The sequence below is a fragment of the Oncorhynchus masou genome, unplaced genomic scaffold, assembly GCF_036934945.1.
Source record: "Oncorhynchus masou masou isolate Uvic2021 unplaced genomic scaffold, UVic_Omas_1.1 unplaced_scaffold_880, whole genome shotgun sequence".
NCBI lineage: Eukaryota > Metazoa > Chordata > Actinopteri > Salmoniformes > Salmonidae > Oncorhynchus > Oncorhynchus masou.
Window position 1 is genome coordinate 252,185 of NW_027015264.1, and position 19,943 is coordinate 272,127.

General features: G+C 51.8%; 1 pseudogene; it reads left to right on the plus strand.

Annotated features, from left to right (window-relative positions):
* Nucleotides 1–19,943, plus strand: part of LOC135537974 (GATOR2 complex protein WDR59-like) — a 101,736-nt pseudogene that overhangs the window by 72,088 nt on the left and 9,705 nt on the right.

Below are 19,943 nucleotides of genomic sequence, written 5' to 3' on the forward strand. Positions count from 1 at the left end.
TACTAGGTCATTAATTATACTATAGCTATAACTAGTAACTACCTAGGTCATTAATTATACTATAGCTATAACTAGTAACTACCTAGGTCCTTAATTATACTGTAGCTATAACTAGTAACTACTAGGTCATTCATTATACTATAGCTATAACTAGTAACTACCTAGGTCATTAATTATACTATAGCTATAACTAGTAACTACCTAAGTCATTAATTATACTATAGCTATATCTAGTAACTACCTAGGTCCTTAATTATACTATAGCCATAACTAGTAACTACTAGGTCATTAATTATACTATAGTTTTCCTAGTAACTACCTAGGTCATTAATTATACTATAGCTATAACTAGTAACTACCTAGGTCCTTCATTCCCATTCTGTTGTGGTTGATGTGTTTACCTTGTGGGTTGTTTTCTCCCTTACCTTCATGGTTGTTTTGTGTCCCTCCTCCCTTCCCTTCCCTCCTCTCTTTCCCTTCCCTCCTCTCCCCTCCCCCTCCCCTCCCTCCCTCCTCTCCTCCCCTCCCCCTCCTTCCCCTCCTCTTCTCCCTCTCCCTCCTCTCCCCTCCCTCCCTCTCCTCTCCCCTCCCTCTCCGCTCCCCTTCCCTCCCTCTCCCTCCTCTCCTCTCCCTTCCCTCTCCCCCCCCTCCCTCTCTCCTCTTCCTCCTCTCCTCTCCCTCCCTCTCCCCCCCTCCTCTCCTTCCTCCCTCTCCCCCTCCTCCCCTCTCCCTCCCCCTCTCCCCCCCCTCTCCCTTCCCTCCCCTCCTCCCTTCCCCTCCTCCTCTCCCTTCCCCCTCCCCTCCCTCCCCTCCCTCCTCTCCCTTCCCCTCTCCCTGTGTGTCCTCTGGCTGTCCTCTCCTCTCCCTTCCCTGTGTGTTGGCTGTCCCGCTGACTGGCATGCCTCCCCTGGCCCGCCCCCTCCTCCCATCTCTGTGCTGTGGTTGGTCCACTCTATCTCCACCAATCAGAAGCCTCCTCAGTCTGGCCTTCGCCGCTGGTCCATTCATGACTGCCCGGTATTTGGTTTCCACGCCCTCCTTCCCTCCATCCCTCTCCGCCCGCCTCTCCGCCCTCCTCTCCGCCTCTCTCTCCGCCTGCCTCTCTCTCTCCTCTGGGGCTCTCTCCGCCTCTCCTCTTTGGGCTTTCTTCAGGGTCTCTCCTGTCTCTCTCTGTGTCTCTCTCTCTCTCCACCTCTCTCCTCTTGGGCTTCTCTTCAGGGTCTCTCCTGTCTCTCTCTGTGTCTCTCTCTCCGCCTCTCCTCTTGGGCTTTCTTCAGAGTCTCTCCTGTCTCTCTCTGTGTCTCTCTCCGCCTCTCTCCTCTTAGGCTTTCTTCAGGGTCTCTGCTGTCTCTCTGTTCTCCTCTATGGACCCTGCATGATGTCCTAATGTCACTATAACCTGTATGGATAACCATGTTTTATCATGACTCAACCTCTCTCTCTGTCGTTGTTTCTCTCTCTCTCTCTCTCTCTCTCTCTCTGTCTCTCTTCAATGATGGCAAAGTCTGTTACTTACAAATTCTTAACACTTGAGGTAAGGTTGTGTGATTGCTTCCTTGAGGTAAGGTTGTGTGATTGCTTCCTCGAGGTAAGGTTGTGTGATTGCTTCCTTGAGGTAAGGTTGTGTGATTGCTTCCTTGAGGTAAGGTTGTGTGATTGCTTCCTCGAGGTAAGGTTGTGTGATTGCTTCCTCGAGGTAAGGTTGTGTGATTGCTTCCTCGAGGTAAGGTTGTGTTATTGCTGGCAACAACATCAACAAATGTTCAAATTCCTCAGTAACTGACATCAATAATTGTTGACCATTTCAGAAGCGTAAAAGACATTAGTCAACATCAAAATTCTCACCACAATGCCTTCCAGACCTGAGGTGGAGGTCTAGAATCTACAGCAGACCTGGAGAGGAGGTCTAGAGTCTATACCAGACCTGGGGAGGAGGTCTAGAGTCTACTCCAGACCTGGGGAGGAGGTCTAGAGTCTACTCCAGACCTGGGGAGGAGGTCTAGAGTCTATACCAGACCTGTGGAGGAGGTCTAGAGTCTATACCAGACCTGGGGAGGAGGTCTAGAGTCTACTCCAGACCTGGGGAGGAGGTCTAGAGTCTATACCAGACCTGGGGAGGAGGTCTAGAGTCTATACCAGACCTGGGGAGGAGGTCTAGAGTCTATACCAGACCTGGGAGGAGGTCTGGTCTAGAGTCTATACCAGACCTGGGGAGGAGGTCTAGTGTCTATACCAGACCTGGGGAGGAGGTCTAGAGTCTACTCCAGACCTGGGGAGGAGGTCTAGAGTCTATACCAGACCTGGGGAGGAGGTCTAGAGTCTATACCAGACCTGGGGAGGAGGTCTAGAGTCTATACCAGACCTGGGGAGGAGGTCTAGAGTCTATACCAGACCTGGGGAGGAGGTCTGGTCTAGAGTCTATACCAGACCTGGGGAGGAGGTCTAGAGTCTACTCCAGACCTGGGGAGGAGGTCTAGAGTCTATACCAGACCTGGGGAGGAGGTCTAGAGTCTATACCAGACCTGGGGAGGAGGTCTAGAGTCTACTCCAGACCTGGGGAGGAGGTCTAGAGTCTACACCAGACCTGGGGAGGAGGTCTAGAGTCTACAGCAGACCTGTGGAGGAGGTCTAGAGTCTATACCAGACCTGGGGAGGAGGTCTAGAGTCTATACCAGACCTGGGGAGGAGGTCTAGAGTCTACAGCAGACCTGTGGAGGAGGTCTAGAGTCTATACCAGACCTAGGGAGGAGGTCTAGAGTCTACACCAGACCTGGGAGGAGGTCTAGAATCTATACCAGACCTGGGGAGGAGGTCTGGAGTCTATACCAGACCTGGGGAGGAGGTCTAGTGTCTATACCAGACCTGGGGAGGAGGTCTAGAGTCTATACCAGACCTGGGGAGGAGGTCTAGAGTCTATACCAGACCTGGGGAGGAGGTCTAGAGTCTATACCAGACCTGGGGAGGAGGTCTAGAGTCTACTCCAGACCTGGAGAGGAGGTCTAGAGTCTATACCAGACCTGTGGAGGAGGTCTAGAGTCTATACCAGACCTGGGGAGGAGGTCTAGAGTCTACTCCAAACCTGGGGAGGAGGTCTAGAATCTACAGCAGACCTGGGTGTCTATAGGGAGGAGGTCTAGAGTCTATACCAGACCTGGGGAGGAGGTCTAGAGTCTATACCGGACCTGGGGAGGAGGTCTAGAGTCTATACCGGACCTGGGGAGGAGGTCTAGCCTGTCTATACCAGACCTGGGGAGGAGGTCTAGAGTCTACAGCAGACCTGGGGAGGAGGTCTAGAGTCTACAGCAGACCTGTGGAGGAGGTCTAGAGTCTATACAAGACCTGTGGAGGAGGTCTAGAGTCTATACCAGACCTGGGGAGGAGGTCTAGAGTCTATACCAGACCTGGGGAGGAGGTCTAGAGTCTATACCAGACCTGGGGAGGTCTAGAGTCTATACCAGACCTGGGGAGGAGGTCTAGAGTCTATACCAGACCTGGGGAGGAGGTCTAGAGTCTATACCAGACCTGTGGAGGAGGTCTAGTGTCTACTACCAGACCTGGGGAGGAGGTCTAGAGTCTACAGCAGACCTGGGTTCAGATCCTATTTTAAATCTTTCAAATACTTTCAGCGTTTGCTCTAGACTGTCTGGAGTGCCAGGTGGGCGTGGTTTGCCATTTTGGGACTAATCTGTTGGTCCATTTAGCCAGGCTGCTCAATCACCCACAGATAAAGTACATTCAATTATTTTCAGTACTGTTTGAACTCCAGGTCTGTACCACTGCAACACCAGGGTGTCTATAGCCCTGATCTATGGTCAGTTCTGTCTGGTCTCACTACAACACCAGGGTGTCTATAGCCCTGATCTAGGGTCAGTTCTGTCTGGTCTCACTACAACACCAGGGTGTCTATAGCCCTGATCTAGGGTCAGTTCTGTCTGGTCTCACTACAACACCAGGGTGTCTATAGCCCTGATCTAGGGTCAGTTCTGTCTGGTCTCACTACAACACCAGGGTGTCTATAGCCCTGATCTATGGTCAGTTCTGTCTGGTCTCACTACAACACCAGGGTGTCTATAGCCCTGATCTAGGGTCAGTTCTGTCTGGTCTCACTACAACACCAGGGTGTCTATAGCCCTGATCTAGGGTCAGTTCTGCCTGGTCTCACTACAACACCAGGGTGTCTATAGCCCTGATCTAGGGTCAGTTCTGTCTGGTCTCACTACAACACCAGGGTGTCTATAGCCCTGATCTAGGGTCAGTTCTGTCTGGTCTCACTACAACACCAGGGTGTCTATAGCCCTGATCTAGGTCAGTTCTGTCTGGTCTCACTACAACACCAGGGTGTCTATAGCCCTGATCTAGGGTCAGTTCTGTCTGGTCTCACTACAACACCAGGGTGTCTATAGCCCTGATCTATGGTCAGTTCTGTCTGGTCTCACTACAACACCAGGGTGTCTATAGCCCTGATCTAGGTCAGTTCTGTCTGGTCTCACTACAACACCAGGGTGTCTATAGCCCTGATCTAGGGTCAGTTCTGTCTGGTCTCACTACAACACCAGGGTGTCTATAGCCCTGATCTATGGTCAGTTCTGTCTGGTCTCACTACAACACCAGGGTGTCTATAGCCCTGATCTAGGGTCAGTTCTGTCTGGTCTCACTACAACACCAGGGTGTCTATAGCCCTGATCTAGGGTCAGTTCTCTCTGGTCTCACTACAACACCAGGGTGTTTATAGCCCTGATCTAGGGTCAGTTCTGTGATGTTGGTGTCTTTTTCTGTCTGTCAGAAGTCTCGTCGGTTCAAGACGAAGCGCAGGGAGCCGACTACGGTAACAGACCCGTAAAGCTGGCAGGGAAAATCATCATCCAGGAGATCTCCTGTCTGCTGCCCGTTCACAAAGCCCTGGGGGAGACATACATGTGAGTTCATCACCCTGGGGGAGACATACATGTGAGTTCATCACCCTGGGGGAGACATACATGTGAGTTCATCACCCTGGGGGAGACATACATGTGAGTTCATCACTCACCCTGGGGGAGACATACATGTGAGTTCATCACCCTGGGGGAGACATGTGAGTTCATCACCCTGGGGGAGACATACATGTGAGATCATAACTCACCCTGGGGGAGACATACATGTGAGATCATAACTCACCCTGGGGGAGACATACATGTGAGTTCATCACCCTGGGGGAGACATACATGTGAGTTCATCACCCTGGGGGAGACATACATGTGAGTTCATCACCCTGGGGGAGACATACATGTGAGATCATAACTCACCCTGGGGGAGACATACATGTGAGTTCATCACCCTGGGGGAGACATACATGTGAGATCATAACTCACCCTGGGGAGACATACATGTGAGTTCATCACCCTGGGGGAGACATACATGTGAGTTCATCACCCTGGGGGAGACATACATGTGAGTTCATCACTCACCCTGGGGAGACATACATGTGAGTTCATCACCCTGGGGGAGACATACATGTGAGTTCATCACTCACCCTGGGGGAGACATTCATGTGAGTTCATCACCCTGGGGGAGACATACATGTGAGTTCATCACTCACCCTGGGGAGACATACATGTGAGTTCATCACTCACCCTGGGGGAGACATACATGTGAGTTCATCACTCACCCTGGGGGAGACATACATGTGAGTTCATCACTCACCCTGGGGAGACATCATGTGAGTTCATCACCCTGGGGAGACATATCTTAATGTGAGTTCATCACCCTGGGGAGACATACATGTGAGATCATAACTCACCCTGGGGGGAGACATTCATGTGAGTTCATCACTCACCCTGGGGAGACATACATTGTAATATAGTTCATCACCCTGGGGGAGACATACATGTGTGTTCATCACCCTGGGGAAACATATAATGTACCAGGCTCAATACATCTTAATATTGTAATATAATGCTGTACCAGGCTCAATACATCTTAATATAGTAATATAATGCTTTCCCAACATGTTGCTGCACCAGGCTCAATACATCTTAATATTGTAATATAATGCTGCACCAGGCTCAATACATCTTAATATTATAATATAATGCTGTACCAGGCTCAATACATCTTAATATTGTAATATAATGCTGTACCAGGCTCAATACACCTTAATATTGTAATATAATGCTGTACCAGGCTCAATACATCTTAATATTGTAATATAATGCTGTACCAGGCTCAATACATCTTAATATTATAATATAATGCTGTACCAGGCTCAATACATCTTAATATTGTAATATAATGCTGTACCAGGCTCAATACATCTTAATATTATAATATAATGCTGTACCAGGCTCAATACATCTTAATATTATAATATAATGCCTTGCCCAACATGTTGAAACATCTGTAATGAGCTGTCTGTTTGTCCCTCTGCAGTCTGAATGTGAACGACATACAGGACACATGTCAGAAGAATGCAGCAGCAGCTCTGGTGGTGGGACGCAGAGACGTGGCTAAGGTAGGACTGATCAGAGACGTGGCTAAGGTAGGACTGATCAGAGACGTGGCTGGTAGGACTGATCAGAGACGTGGCGAAGGTAGGACTGATCAGAGACGGGGCTAAGGTAGGACTGATCAGAGACGTGGCTAAGGTAGGACTGATCAGAGACAGAGACGGCTAAGGTAGGACTGATCAGAGACGTGGCTAAGGTAGGACTGATCAGAGAGACGTGGCTAAGGTAGGACTGATCAGAGACGTGGCTAAGGTAGGACTGATCAGAGAGACGTGGCTAAGGTAGGACTGATCAGAGAGACGTGGCTAAGGTAGGACTGATCAGAGACGTGGCTAAGGTAGGACTGATCAGAGACGTGGCGAAGGTAGGACTGATCAGAGAGACAGAGACGTGGCTAAGGTAGGACTGATCAGAGAGACGTGGCTAAGGTAGGACTGATCAGAGAGACGTGGCTAAGGTAGGACTGATCAGAGAGACGTGGCTAAGGTAGGACTGATCAGAGAGACGTGGCTAAGGTAGGACTGATCAGAGAGACAGATCGTGGCTAAGGTAGGACTGATCAGAGACGTGGCTAAGGTAGGACTGATCAGAGACGTGGCTAAGGTAGGACTGATCAGAGAGGTGGCGAAGGTAGGACTGATCAGAGAGGTGGCTAAGGTAGGACTGATCAGAGACGTGGCGAAGGTAGGACTGATCAGAGACGTGGCGAAGGAGGACTGATCAGAGAGACGTGGCTAAGGTAGGACTGATCAGAGACGTGGCGAAGGTAGGACTGATCAGAGACGTGGCTAAGGTAGGACTGATCAGAGACGTGGCTAAGGTAGGACTGATCAGAGAGACGTGGCTAAGGTAGGACTGATCAGAGACGTGGCTAAGGTAGGACTGATCAGAGACGTGGCGAAGGTAGGACTGATCAGAGACGTGGCTAAGGTAGGACTGATCAGAGACGTGGCTAAGGTAGGACTGATCAGAGACGTGGCTAAGGTAGGACTGATCAGAGACGTGGCTAAGGTAGGACTGATCAGAGACGTGGCGAAGGTAGGACTGATCAGAGAGGTGGCTAAGGTAGGACTGATCAGAGACGTGGCGAAGGTAGGACTGATCAGAGGGACGTGGCTAAGGTAGGACTGATCAGAGACGTGGCTAAGGTAGGACTGATCAGAGACGTGGCGAAGGTAGGACTGATCAGAGACGTGGCTAAGGTAGGACTGATCAGAGACGTGGCTAAGGTAGGACTGATCAGAGAGACGTGGCTAAGGTAGGACTGATCAGAGAGACGTGGCTAAGGTAGGACTGATCAGAGACGTGGCGAAGGTAGGACTGATCAGAGACGTGGCTGGTAGGACTGATCAGAGACGTGGCTAAGGTAGGACTGATCAGAGACGTGGCTAAGGTAGGACTGATCAGAGACGTGGCTAAGGTAGGACTGATCAGAGAGTGGCTGGCTAGGTAGGACTGATCAGAGACGTGGCTAAGGTAGGACTGATCAGAGACGTGGCTAAGGTAGGACTGATCAGAGACGTGGCTAAGGTAGGACTGATCAGAGACGTGGCTAAGGTAGGACTGATCAGAGAGACGTGGCTAAGGTAGGACTGATCAGAGAGACGTGGCTAAGGTAGGACTGATCAGAGAGACGTGCTAAGGTAGGACTGATCAGAGAGACGTGGCTAAGGTAGGACTGATCAGAGAGACGTGGCTAAGGTAGGACTGATCAGAGAGACGTGGCTAAGGTAGGACTGATCAGAGAGACAGTGGCTAAGGTAGGACTGATCAGAGACGTGGCGAAGGTAGGACTGATCAGAGACGTGGCGAAGGTAGGACTGATCAGAGACGAAGGTAGGGACTGATCAGAGACGTGGCTAGGTAGGACTGATCAGAGACGTGGCTAAGGTAGGACTGATCAGAGAGACGTGGCTAAGGTAGGACTGATCAGAGAGACGTGGCTAAGGTAGGACTGATCAGAGAGACAGAGACGTGGCTAAGGTAGGACTGATCAGAGAGACAGAGACGTGGCTAAGGTAGGACTGATCAGAGAGACGTGGCTAAGGTAGGACTGATCAGAGACGTGGCTAAGGTAGGACTGATCAGAGGCGTGGCTAAGGTAGGACTGATCAGAGAGACGTGGCTAAGGTAGGACTGATCAGAGAGACGTGGCTAAGGTAGGACTGATCAGAGAGACAGAGACGTGGCTAAGGTAGGACTGATCAGAGAGACGTGGCTAAGGTAGGACTGATCAGAGAGACGTGGCTAAGGTAGGACTGATCAGAGACGTGGCTAAGGTAGGACTGATCAGAGAGACGTGGCTAAGGTAGGACTGATCAGAGAGACAGACGTGGCTAAGGTAGGACTGATCAGAGACGTGGCTAAGGTAGGACTGATCAGAGAGACGTGGCTAAGGTAGGACTGATCAGAGAGACGTGGCTAAGGTAGGACTGATCAGAGACGTGGCTAAGGTGGACTGATCAGAGAGACCCTGTGAGACTCTGGCTAAGGTGGGACTGATCAGAGAGACGTGGCTAAGGTGGACTGATCAGAGAGACGTGGCTAAGGTAGGACTGATCAGAGAGACGTGGCTAAGGTAGGACTGATCAGAGAGGTTATTAACTGTGTGTACTGTAGGGCCCTGTGTTAACTCTGTGTACTGTAGGACCCTGTGTTAACTCTGTGTACTGTAGGTGTGGGCCCTGTATCAACTCAGTGTACTGTAGGACCCTGTATTAACTGTGTGTACTGTAGGACCCTGTATTAACTCTGTGTACTGTAGGACCCTGTGTTAACTCTGTGTACTGTTGTACTCTGTATTAACTCTGTGTACTGTAGGTGTGGGCCCTGTATTAACTCTGTGTACTGTTGGATAAGAGTGTCTGCTAAATGACTTAAATGTAAATGTAGGACCCTGTATTAACTCTGTGTACTGTAGGACCCTGTATTAACTCTGTGTACTGTAGGACCCTGTGTTAACTCTGTGTACTGTAGGACTCTGTGTACTGTAGGACCCTGTATTAACTCTGTGTACTGTAGGACCCTGTATTAACTCTGTGTACTGTAGGACCCTGTATTAACTCTGTGTACTGTAGGACCCTGTATTAACTCTGTGTACTGTAGGACCCTGTATTAACTCTGTGTACTGTAGGACCCTGTATTAACTCTGTGTACTGTAGGACCCTGTGTTAACTCTGTGTACTGTAGGACCCTGTATTAACTCTGTGTACTGTAGGACCCTGTATTAACTCTGTGTACTGTAGGACCCTGTATTAACTCTGTGTACTGTAGGACCCTGTATTAACTCTGTGTACTGTAGGACCCTGTGTTAACTCTGTGTACTGTAGGTGTGTGCCCTGTATTAACTCTGTGTACTGTTGGACCCTGTATTAACTCTGTGTACTGTAGGACCCTGTATTAACTCTGTGTACTGTAGGACCCTGTGTTAACTCTGTGTACTGTAGGACCCTGTATTAACTGTGTGTACTGTAGGACCCTGTATTAACTCTGTGTACTGTAGGACCCTGTATTAACTCTGTGTACTGTAGGACCCTGTATTAACTGTGTGTACTGTAGGACCCTGTATTAACTCTGTGTACTGTAGGACCCTGTGTTAACTCTGTGTACTGTAGGACCCTGTATTAACTGTGTGTACTGTAGGACCCTGTGTTAACTCTGTGTACTGTAGGACCCTGTATTATCTGTGTGTGCCCTCTGCGTACTGTAGGACCCTGTATTAACTCTGTGTACTGTAGGACCCTGTATTAACTCTGTGTACTGTAGGGCCCTGTGTTAACTCTGTGTACTGTTGGGCCCTGTATTAACTCTGTGTACTGTAGGACCCTGTGTTAACTCTGTGTACTGTAGGACCCTGTATTAACTGTGTGTACTGTAGGACCCTGTGTTAACTCTGTGTAGGGCCCTGTGTTAACTCTGTACTGTAGGACCTGTATTAACTCTGTACTGTAGGACTCTGTGTACTGTAGTACCCTGTGTTAACTCTGTGTACTGTAGTACCCTGTATTAACTCTGTATTAACTCTGTGTACTGTAGGACCCTGTATTAACTATGTGTACTGTAGGACCCTGTATTGACTCTGTGTACTGTAGGACCCTGTATTAACTCTGTGTACTGTAGGACCCTGTGTTAACTCTGTGTACTGTAGGACCCTGTATTAACTGTGTGTACTGTAGGACCCTGTATTGACTGTGTGTACTGTTGTACTCTGTATTAACTCTGTGTGCTATAGGTTTGGGCCCTGGCCTCGGCTGCCACCAGTCTAGAACTCAGTCCTGACTCTGACCCTGATGCAGACGCTCCCTGGGCCAGACACCCGTTTGGACGCCACCTGCTGGAGACTCTGTGAGTAGCAGGCAAATATACTACACTGTATATACTTTACTAATGTACACAAGTGGACAAAACATTATGAACACCTGCTGACATGATATAGACTGATTTAATATTAGGAAGGTGTTCTTAATGTTTTGTATACTCAATTAAAAATAACAATAATTGGACAAAAGATCAGTTTTGGCAAAGTCCAGCAGGAACATACCGGACCCGGGGCAGGAATTGAGTTTGACCAGGGGTGTCCTGGTACATCAAGCTGTCTCACTACAGAAACAGGAGATAGACTAGTGTCCTGTCCAGGGGTGTCCTGGTACATCAAGCTGCCTCAACAGAAACAGGAGATAGACTAGTGTCCTGTCCAGGGGTGTCCTGGTACATCAAGCTGTCTCACTACAGAAACAGGAGATAGACTAGTGTCCTGTCCAGGGGGTGTCCTGGTACATCAAGCTGTCTCACTACAGAAACAGGAGATAGACTAGTGTCCTGTCCAGGGGGTGTCCTGGTACATCAAGCTGTCTCACTACAGATACAGGAGATAGACTAGTGTCCTGTCCAGGCTGGGAAACAAGATAGCTACTTCCTGCCTGTCCTATACTGGAGGGATTAGGTCCTGAGTCTGATGAGTGATCTCCAGACTCTAGCCATGCTGTGTAGTGTGTTCAGGGAGATAGACTCCTCTGTCCTCTCCTCCCAGTGTGATGAGTGATGTCCAGACTCTAAACTGCCATGCTGTGTAGTGTGTTCAGGGTCCAGGGTCCTCTGTCCTGTCCTCCCAGTCTGGACCACTACAGTGTGATGAGTGATGTCCAGACTCTAGCCATGCTGTGTAGTGTGTTCAGGGCTCCTCTGTCCTCTCCTCCCAGTCTGGACCACTACAGTGTGATGAGTGATGTCCAGACTCTAGCCATGCTGTGTAGTGTGTTCAGGGCTCCTCTGTCCTCTCCTCCCAGTCTGGACCACTACAGTGTGATGAGTGATGTCCAGACTCTAGCCATGCTGTGTAGTGTGTTCAGGGCTCCTCTGTCCTCTCCTCCCAGTCTGGACCACTACAGTGTGATGAGTGATGTCCAGACTCTAGCCATGCTGTGTAGTGTGTTCAGGGCTCCTCTGTCCTCTCCTCCCAGTCTGGACCACTACAGTGTGATGAGTGATGTCCAGACTCTAGCCATGCTGTGTAGTGTGTTCAGGGCTCCTCTGTCCTCTCCTCCCAGTCTGGACCACTACAGTGTGATGAGTGATGTCCAGACTCTAGCCATGCTGTGTAGTGTGTTCAGGGCTCCTCTGTCCCCTCCTCCCAGTCTGGACCACTACAGTGTGATGAGTGATGTCCAGACTCTAGCCATGCTGTGTAGTGTGTTCAGGGCTCCTCTGTCCTCTCCTCCCAGTCTGGACCACTACAGTGTGATGAGTGATGTCCAGACTCTAGCCATGCTGTGTAGTGTGTTCAGGGCTCCTCTGTCCTCTCCTCCCAGTGGACCACTACAGTGATGAGTGATGTCCAGACTCTAGCCATGCTGTGTAGTGTGTTCAGGGCTCCTCTGTCCTCTCTCCCAGTCTGGACCACTACAGTGTGATGAGTGATGTCCAGACTCTAGCCATGCTGTGTAGTGTGTTCAGGGCTCCTCTGTCCTCTCCTCCCAGTGTGATGAGTGATGTCCAGACTCTAGCCATGCTGTGTAGTGTGTTCAGGGCTCCTCTGTCCTCTCCTCCCAGTCTGGACCACTACAGTGTGATGAGTGATGTCCAGACTCTAGCCATGCTGTGTAGTGTGTTCAGGGCTCCTCTGTCCTCTCCTCCCAGTATGAGTGATGTCCAGACTCTTCCAGCCATGCTGTGTAGTGTTCAGGGCTCCTCTGTCCTCTCCTCCCAGTCTGGACCACTACAGTGTGATGAGTGATGTCCAGACTCTAGCCATGCTGTGTAGTGTGTTCAGGGCTCCTCTGTCCTCTCTCCCAGTCTGGACCACTACAGTGTGATGAGTGATGTCCAGACTCTAGCCATGCTGTGTAGTGTGTTCAGGGCTCCTCTGTCCTCTCCTCCCAGTCTGGACCACTACAGTGTGATGAGTGATGTCCAGACTCTAGCCATGCTGTGTAGTGTGTTCAGGGCTCCTCTGTCCTCTCCTCCCAGTCTGGACCACTACAGTGTGATGAGTGATGTCCAGACTCTAGCCATGCTGTGTAGTGTGTTCAGGGCTCCTCTGTCCTCTCCTCCCAGTCTGGACCACTACAGTGTGATGAGTGATGTCCAGACTCTAGCCATGCTGTGTAGTGTGTTCAGGGCTCCTCTGTCCTCTCCTCCCAGTGTGATGAGTGATGTCCAGACTCTCTAGCCAGTGCTGTGAGTGATGGGCTCCAGACCTCTCCTCCCAGTCTGGACCATGCTGTGATGAGTGTGTTCAGGGCTCCTGCTGTGTAGTGTCCTCCCTGTCTGGACTCCTCCAGTGTGATGAGTGATGTCCAGACTCTAGCCATGCTGTGTAGTGTGTTCAGGGCTCCTCTGTCCTCTCCTCCCAGTCTGGACCACTACAGTGTGATGAGTGATGTCCAGACTCTAGCCATGCTGTGTAGTGTGTTCAGGGCTCCTCTGTCCTCTCCTCCCAGTCTGGACCACTACAGTGTGATGAGTGATGTCCAGACTCTAGCCATGCTGTGTAGTGTGTTCAGGGCTCCTCTGTCCTCTCCTCCCAGTGTGATGAGTGATGTCCAGACTCTAGCCATGCTGTGTAGTGTGTTCAGGGCTGTCCTTCCTCCCAGTCTGGACCACTACAGTGTGATGAGTGATGTCCAGACTCTAGCCATGCTGTGTAGTGTGTTCAGGGCTCCTCTGTCCTCTCCTCCCAGTGTGATGAGTGATGTCCAGACTCTAGCCATGCTGTGTAGTGTGTTCAGGGCTCCTCTGTCCTCTCCTCCCAGTCTGGACCACTACAGTGTGATGAGTGATGTCCAGACTCTAGCCATGCTGTGTAGTGTGTTCAGGGCTCCTCTGTCCCTCCTCCCAGTCTGGTCCACTACAGTGTGATGAGTGATGTCCAGACTCTAGCCATGCTGTGTAGTGTGTTCAGGGCTCCTCTGTCCTCTCCTCCCAGTCTGGACCACTACAGTGTGATGAGTGATGTCCAGACTCTAGCCATGCTGTGTAGTGTGTTCAGGGCTCCTCTGTCCCCTCCTCCCAGTCTGGACCACTACAGTGTGATGAGTGATGTCCAGACTCTAGCCATGCTGTGTAGTGTGTTCAGGGCTCCTCTGTCCTCTCCTCCCAGTCTGGACCACTACAGTGTGATGAGTGATGTCCAGACTCTAGCCATGCTGTGTAGTGTGTTCAGGGCTCCTCTGTCCTCTCCTCCCAGTGTGATGAGTGATGTCCAGACTCTAGCCATGCTGTGTAGTGTGTTCAGGGCTCCTCTGTCCTCTCCTCCCAGTCTGGACCACTACAGTGTGATGAGTGATGTCCAGACTCTAGCCATGCTGTGTAGTGTGTTCAGGGCTCCTCTGTCCTCTCCTCCCAGTCTGGACCACTACAGTGTGATGAGTGATGTCCAGACTCTAGCCATGCTGTGTAGTGTGTTCAGGGCTCCTCTGTCCTCTCCTCCCAGTCTGGACCACTACAGTGTGATGAGTGATGTCCAGACTCTAGCCATGCTGTGTAGTGTGTTCAGGGCTCCTCTGTCCTCTCCTCCCAGTCTGGACCACTACAGTGTGATGAGTGATGTCCAGACTCTAGCCATGCTGTGTAGTGTGTTCAGGGCTCCTCTGTCCTCTCCTCCCAGTCTGGACCACTACAGTGTGATGAGTGATGTCCAGACTCTAGCCATGCTGTGTAGTGTGTTCAGGGCTCCTCTGTCCTCTCCTCCCAGTCTGGACCACTACAGTGTGATGGGTGATGTCCAGACTCTAGCCATGCTGTGTGCAGTGTGTTCAGGGCTCCTCTGTCCTCTCCTCCCAGTCTGGACCACTACAGTGTGATGAGTGATGTCCAGACTCTAGCCATGCTGTGTAGTGTGTTCAGGGCTCCTCTGTCCTCTCCTCCCAGTCTGGACCACTACAGTGTGATGAGTGATGTCCAGACTCTAGCCATGCTGTGTAGTGTGTTCAGGGCTCCTCTGTCCTCTCCCTCCCAGTGTGATGAGTGATGTCCAGACTCTAGCCATGCTGTGTAGTGTGTTCAGGGCTCCTCTGTCCTCTCCTCCCAGTCTGGACCACTACAGTGTGATGAGTGATGTCCAGACTCTAGCCATGCTGTGTAGTGTGTTCAGGGCTCCTCTGTCCTCTCCTCCCAGTCTGGTCCACTACAGTGTGATGGGTGATGTCCAGACTCTAGCCATGCTGTGTAGTGTGTTCAGGGCTCCTCTGTCCTCTCCTCCCAGTGTGATGAGTGATGTCCAGACTCTAGCCATGCTGTGTAGTGTGTTCAGGGCTCCTCTGTCCTCCTCCCAGTGTGATGAGTGATGTCCAGACTCCATGCTGTGTAGTGTGTTCAGGGCTACAGTGTGATGAGTGATGTCCAGACTCTAGCCATGCTGTGTAGTGTGTTCAGGGCTCCTCTGTCCTCTCCTCCCCAGTCTGGACCACTACAGTGTGATGAGTGATGTCCAGACTCTAGCCATGCTGTGTAGTGTGTTCAGGGCTCCTCTGTCCTCTCCTCCCAGTCTGGACCACTACAGTGTGATGAGTGATGTCCAGACTCTAGCCATGCTGTGTAGTGTGTTCAGGGCTCCTCTGTCCTCTCCTCTCAGTCTGGACCACTACAGTGTGATGAGTGATGTCCAGACTCTAGCCATGCTGTGTAGTGTGTTCAGGGCTCCTCTGTCCTCTCCTCCCCAGTCTGGACCACTACAGTGTGATGAGTGATGTCCAGACTCTAGCCATGCTGTGTAGTGTGTTCAGGGCTCCTCTGTCCTCTCCTCCCAGTCTGGACCACTACAGTGTGATGAGTGATGTCCAGACTCTAGCCATGCTGTGTAGTGTGTTCAGGGCTCCTCTGTCCTCTCCTCCCCAGTCTGGACCACTACAGTGTGATGAGTGATGTCCAGACTCTAGCCATGCTGTGTAGTGTGTTCAGGGCTCCTCTGTCCTCTCCTCCCAGTCTGGACCACTACAGTGTGATGAGTGATGTCCAGACTCTAGCCATGCTGTGTAGTGTGTTCAGGGCTCCTCTGTCCTCTCCTCCCAGTCTGGACCACTACAGTGTGATGAGTGATGTCCAGACTCTAGCCATGCTGTGTAGTGTGTTCAGGGCTCCTCTGTCCTCTCCTCCCCAGTCTGGACCACTACAGTGTGATGAGTGATGTCCAGACTCTAGCCATGCTGTGTAGTGTGTTCAGGACCCAGGGCTGTTCCCAGGACTACTTCTCTGTATGGACAGCAACGCTCTTCTCTGTTCCCCCCTCATCACTCCCGATACGTAAGTCAAAGTTTATATCCTCAACGGGGTAACCTTGGTTACTGTTTTCCCTGGTCTGGCATATGGAGCCATTCCTTTTTCTGAAAATGTTTTTTAAATGTTTTCTCCTCCTCCTCTCCCTCCTCCCTCCCTCCCTCCTCCTCTCCCCCCCTCTCCTCTCCTCCTCTCCCTCTCATCTCTCCTCTCCTCCTCCCTCCTCTCCTCTCCTCTCCCTCCCTCCCTCCTCCCCCCTCCTCCTCTCCCCTCCCTCCCTCCCCTCCTCCCTCCCTCCCTCCTCCCTCCTCTCCTCCCCCCTCCCTGCCCCTCCTCTCCTCTCCCCCTCAACGCCCTCCTCTCCCCTCCCTCCCTCCCTGCCCCTCCCTCTCCTCTCCCTCCCTCCCTGCCCCTCCTCTCCTCTCCCCCCTCTCATCTCCCCCCTCCCCCTCCCTCTCCCTCCCTCCCCCTCCTCCCCCTGCCCCTCCTCTCCTCTCCCTCCCCCTCCCTCCCCTCCTCTCCCTCCTCCCCCTCCCTGACCCCTCCCCTCCTCTCCTCCCTCCCTCCCTCCCCTCCTCTCCTCTCCCCCTCCCTCCCCTCCTCCCTCCTCCCTCCTCCTCCCTCCCTCCCTCCTCCCTGCCCTCCCTCCCTCCCCTGCCCCTCCTCCACTCCTCTCCCTCCCCCTCCCTCCTCTCCTCCCCCTGCCCCTCCTCCTCCTCTCCCCTCCCTCCCTCCCTCCCCTCCCTCCCTCCCTCCCCTCCCTCCCTCCCTCCTCCCCCTCCCTCCCTGCCCCTCTCCTCCTCTCCTCCCCTGCCCCCCTCCTCTCCCTGCCCCTCCCCTCCTCCCCTCTCCCTCCCTCCCCCTCCCTGCCTCCTCCTCCTCTCCTCCCTCCCTCCTCCTCCTCTCCTCTCTCCTCTCCCTCCCCCTCCCCTCCTCCCTCCCTCCTCCCTCCCTCCCTCCCTCCCCTCCTCTCCTCTCCCTCCCTCCCCTCCCCTCCCTCTCCTCCCCTCCCTGCCCCCTCCCCTCCTCCTCCCTCCCTGCCCCTCCCTCCTCTCCCTCCCTCCCTGCCCCTCCCTCCCCTCCTCTCCACTCCCTCCCTCCCCTCCCCTCCTCCTCCCTCCCCTGCCCCTCCTCCCTCCCTCCTCTCCCTCCCTCCTCTCCCTCTCCCTCCCTCCTCTCCCTCCCTCCCTCCCCCTCCCTCCCTCCCTCCCCTGCCCTCCCCTCCCTCCCTCCCTGCCCCTCCCTCTCCTCCCTCTCCCTCCCTCCCTCCCTCCCTCCCTCCCTCCCTCCCTCCCTCCCTCCCCCTCCCCCTGCCCCTCCCTCCTCCCTGCCTCCCTCCCTCCCTGCCTCTCCCTCTCCCTCCCTCCCTGCCCTCCAGCCCAGCTACACATCCAGCTCTGTGTCGTCAGGCTCCTGTTACAGCACCTCAGACTCCACCACCACCACCACCTGGAGCATCGGTATGTAACCCGGCAACCCAACTAGCACCCTGTTCACTAGTACACTACATGACCAAGAGTATGTGACTCCACCACCACCACCACCTGGAGCATCGGTATGTAACCCAGTAACCCAACTAGCACCCTGTTCACTAGTACACTACATGACCAAGAGTATGTGACTCCACCACCACCACCTGGAGCATCGGTATGTAACCCAGTAACCCAACTAGCACCCTGTTCACTAGTACACTACATGACCAAGAGTATGTGACTCCACCACCACCACCACCTGGAGCGTCGGTATGTAACCCGGTAACCCAACTAGCACCCTGTTCACTAGTACACTACATGACCAAGAGTATGTGACTCCACCACCACCACCACCTGGAGCATCGGTATGTAACCCGGTAACCCAACTAGCACCCTGTTCACTAGTACACTACATGACCAAGAGTATGACTCCACCACCACCACCACCTGGAGCATCGGTATGTAACCCGGTAACCCAACTAGCACCCTGTTCACTAGTACACTACATGACCAAGAGCTCATCCAACACCTCATTCCAAAAGGATGGGAATTAATATGGAGTTGGTCCCCCCTTTGCTGCTATAACAGCCTCCACTCTTCTGGGAAGGCTTCCCACCACTCTACTGCCAATGTTTGTCTATGGAGATTGCATGGCTTGTGTGCTCAATTTTATATACCTGTCAGCAACGGGTGTGGCTGAAATAGCCAAATCCACTAATATGAAGGGGTGATCACATACTGCTGAATGAATAGTGCACTACTTTAGGTCAGAGCCTACACCCTAATCCCTATAATGAAGTACACTATTTTTGCCCTGATGAGTTTCTGACCTAAAGAAGTGTCCTAATCACCAGTCGACTTTCATAACTGTTAGGGAACATGGAGAGTCATGATTTAATATAACCTGCTACTTCCTGTGGAACATACAGTCTCACCTGCTACTTCCTGTGGAACATACTGTCATACCTGCTACTTCCTGTGGAACATACAGTCTAACCTACTGCTTCCTGTGGAACATACAGTCTCACCTGCTACTTCCTGTGGAACATACAGTCTCACCTGCTACTTCCTGTGGAACATACAGTCTAACCTGCTACTTCCTGTGGAACATACAGTCTAACCTGCTACTTCCTGTGGAACATACAGTCTCACCTGCTACTTCCTGTGGAACATACAGTCTCACCTGCTACTTCCTGTGGAACATAGTCATATCTGCTACTTCCTGTGGAACATACAGTCTAACCTGCTACTTCCTGTGGAACATACAGTCTAACCTGCTACTTCCTGTGGAACATACAGTCTAACCTGCTAATATTCTCCATAGATATCCAGTGTCAATGACATGTAGCCATCTGTGTAAAAGGAGATCTGTCTATTTCATTAGGTCGAGACCCGGAGCACGTCCCTCCCTTGGGGAGTCCTCGGACGACTATCGCTACGCCAACCAGATGTACACAGACCCCGCGAGCGAGAGAGGGAACAACACGACATGAATAAAAGGTCATCGAGTCGAGTCCAGTATTAGACGTTAGAAAAACACACATAAACAAAGACAACCCAATGTTTTCTTCGTAGACATACACGAAACAACAGAGAGGCTGATGTCTTGGTCAGAATGGACCAGCATGTGGCCATCTTACCTAGGACCGGTTCTGAACATGGGGCAGTCTCTTATCTGTTCTAGATCTCTGTTTCTCTCTCTACCCTCTCAGGCTGCTGGACCCAGCCAACACCATGCAGTTTGATGACTTTAAGAAGTGCTACGGGGAGATCCTCCATCGATGGGGTCTGAAGGACAAGAGAGCCGAGGTCCTCAAGTTTACATCCTGTCCTCCTGAACCTCACAAAGGCATCGGTGAGTCTCCTAGATAGATGGTGGGTCTCCTAGATAGATGGTGAGTCTCCTAGATAGATGGTGAGTCTCCTAGATAGATGGTGAGTCTCCTAGATAGATGGTGGGTCTCCTAGATAGATGGTGAGTCTCCTAGATAGATGGTGAGTCTCCTAGATAGATGGTGAGTCTCCTAGATAGATGGTGAGTCTCCTAGATAGATGGTGGGTCTCCTAGATAGATGGTGAGTCTCCTAGGTAGATGGTGAGTCTCCTAGATAGATGGTGGGTCTCCTAGATAGATGGTGAGTCTCCTAGATAGATGGTGAGTCTCCTAGATAGATGGTGGGTCTCCTAGATAGATGGTGAGTCTCCTAGATAGATGGTGAGTCTCCTAGATAGATGGTGAGTCTCCTAGATAGATGGTGGGTCTCCTAGATAGATGGTG